Source organism: Amphiura filiformis, chromosome 6 (assembly GCF_039555335.1).
Source record: "Amphiura filiformis chromosome 6, Afil_fr2py, whole genome shotgun sequence".
NCBI classification, from domain to species: domain Eukaryota; kingdom Metazoa; phylum Echinodermata; class Ophiuroidea; order Amphilepidida; family Amphiuridae; genus Amphiura; species Amphiura filiformis.
In genome coordinates this window covers 60723249-60726456 of record NC_092633.1, presented here as the reverse complement: position 1 = coordinate 60726456, position 3208 = coordinate 60723249, and positions in this window count along the sequence as shown.

The following is a 3208-nucleotide window of genomic DNA, read 5'->3' as shown; positions in this document are numbered from 1 at the left end:
TCACGGTGCGCGAGGTCAAAGTTGAGAGGATCTGACATTTCCGCATCTGCGCGCTGATTTCTTTACGCACCGGGAATTTTAAAAGTTTGACCAAATCCAAAATTCACATTGAAAAACAAAAAACACACCTTTCTTTCTTTGCATTGCATCAAATATTTCCTTCTTTCTTTGTTTCATATCTTTCCTTCCTTTGTTTCAAATCTTTCCTTTTTTGTATTAATAATCTTCGCGTCATTGTTTCAAATCTTTGAAGCTCTTTGAGCGGGTCTTTGAACCTTCTTTGTTTCAAATATCTTGTGTTTGGACATGTATGTACATGATCCACCAGTGGAGCTTCTGCGACCCCTACGCAGAACTTCCGATAGTGGATAATCTGCGCACGGTGGACGCAAGGAATCCACTGATGGATTTTCGGCGCACGTTATGTTTTGTTTTTTAAACATGAAACTTGATGCGCAGAACTGACTCTAAACATATAGGCCCTAAAATAATATTTCTTACTTTCTACCATTTAATAATATTAAATCATAACAATTCATGAGATGATTAAATCGTGCGCCGAAAATCCGTCAGTGGATTCCCTGCGACCGTGCGCAGAATTACTCCACCGGAGCTATATACGGAGGGAGTTTCTGCGCACGTGCGCCGAAAGTCCGACTATGGATTCCCTGCGACCGTGCGCAGAAAAACTCCACCGTTCTTACTTCTTACTTTCTAAGTTATTACTTTCTAAGTTATTTTTTTAACATCGTTTTAAACATGAAACTTGATGCGCAGAACTGACTCTAAACATATAGGCCCTAAATAATATTTCATACTTTCTACCATTTAATAATATTAAATCATAACAATTCATGAGATGATTAAAACGTGCGCCGAAAATCCGTCAGTGGATTCCCTGCGACCGTGCGCAGAATTACTCCACCGGAGCTGTATACGGAGGGGAGTTTCTGCGCACGTGCGCCGAAAATCCGTCCGTGGATTCCCTGCGACCGTGCGCAGAATTACACTCCACCGGAACTATATACGGAGGGGAGTTTCAGCGCACGTGCGCCGAAAGTCCGACTGTGGATTCCCTGCGACCGTGCGCAGAAATACTCCACTGTTCTGACTCTAAATATATATATATATATTTCTTACTTTCAAAGTTATTTTTTTAAACATGTTTTTTAAACATGATACTTGATGCGCAGAACTGACTATAAACATATAGGCCTAAATAATATTAAATCATAACGAAGAATCGTGCGCCGAAAATCCGTCAGTGGATTCCCTCAGTGCGACCGTGCGCAGAATTACTCCACCGGAGCTATATACGGAGGGAAGTTTCTGCGCACGTGCGCCGAAAAAATTCCACCGTTCTGACTCTAAAAATGTATATAAATTTCTTACTTTCTAAGTTATTTTTTTAAACATGGTTTTTAAACATGAAACTTAATGCGCAGAACTGACTCTAAACATATAGGCCCTAAATAATATTTCATACTTTCTACCATTTAATAATATTAAATCATAACTAATCATGAGATGATTAAAACGTGCGCCGAAAATCCGTCCGTGGATTCCCTGCGACCGTGCGCAGAATTACTCCACCGGAGCTATATACGGAGGGGAGTTTCAGCGCACGTGCGCCGAAAATCCGTCATTCCCTGCGACCGTGCGCAGAATTACTCCACCGGAACTATATACGGAGGGGAGTTTCAGCGCACGTGCGCCGAAAATCCGTCAGTGGATTCCCTGCGACTGTGCGCAGAATTACTCCACCGGAACTATATACGGAGGGGATTTTCAGTGCACGTGCGCCGAATATCCGACTGTGGATTCCTTGCGTCCACCGTGCGCAGACAGAGGAGGCTTAAAGGCATTCCTACAATGCACTATGATTGGGAAATTTGACCAATATAACCTAATTTTAGAGGCAAAGTCCCCATTGCCACACACACAAAATGGTAATTTTAAAACTGCAGCCAACGAGCTAATAGTTGAGACTTAGGACTGATATTTGATTTTCTTAAAGGAAACATTCATATTGTCCCACTGCATTAATTTTATTCCTAAGTCTCGATGTTTTCAATGTTAAATAATAGGATGAAAACATCAGATATTTGCACACAATCCCAATGCAAAGTATGGTCAACTTGCCACATGTGTTCAAAAACCAGACATACCAAGGTCAGAAACCCCATTGGGCCATGGGAATGTCTTTAAACATCCTCTGGTGCGCAGATAATCCACTATCGGAAGTTCTGCGTAGGGGTCGCAGAAGCTCCACTGGTGGATAGCTTTCATAACTCGTTTGGAGGGAGAAACACAATGAGCCCCAGCATGACCAGTTCCCAACGATCACGATCATGAATCTATACAATAAATCACTAAAATTTTAACACCAGAACATAATGACAAAGAGAGACAAAGACGGGCTATTTAAACATGCACCATATTTTCACGCGCTGGCGGCATTGGCATAGGGTAAGATAGCAAAATTCGCCTTCATTCAAGTTTGGGCTAAAATATTCTGAAATAGAAATGTTTCGTGTGCAAACATCCTAGTGAAATTTGTCTCCCTTTTAAATTGTAGGCCTAATGCTTTTAGTGCAGCCCATTGTCAATCTTACCTAAACACATTAAACTTGGCCACTTGGTGCAAATACCTTCCTCATCACCTCATGGTGAGTTTAGGGGCCTCCAAAGTTTGGCATGGCGCAGGGCCCCCAAGGTTAATCCGGCCCTGACAACAACAACAACAAACAGTCAACCGTTCACACAAACAAAAAGCTACAAAACACACATTAGCCTACAATGGTTAGGGTACCATCAGTTTGAAAAGAAAACAATTCAACATGATGAGCTATGATGCTTCAAGATCAATGGTCCATTTTTTGAAATGGAGCCGCAGTTTACCTTACTTTCAGCAATTTTATACTCAATTTTCTGCTTCAATTTAACCATAATAGAAAAGCATTGAAAATAAATTTGGTCTGTTTAAATCTGCATTTATGAATGTAAAATTTTAAGGCACAGAAAAAGGAAATTGATACACATGTCATGTTCTGAGGCAGCTGGTTCTGAGGTATCCCTCCCTGATACCAAACAATAACTCCAGCTCAGTGTCATTGTTGATATAAAAAAAAAAAAAACATCTATTTTTTGCAGGATTTGTTTCAAAATTTTCCTTTTTTCTATCTTTTTTTTTTTTTTTCTTTTTTTT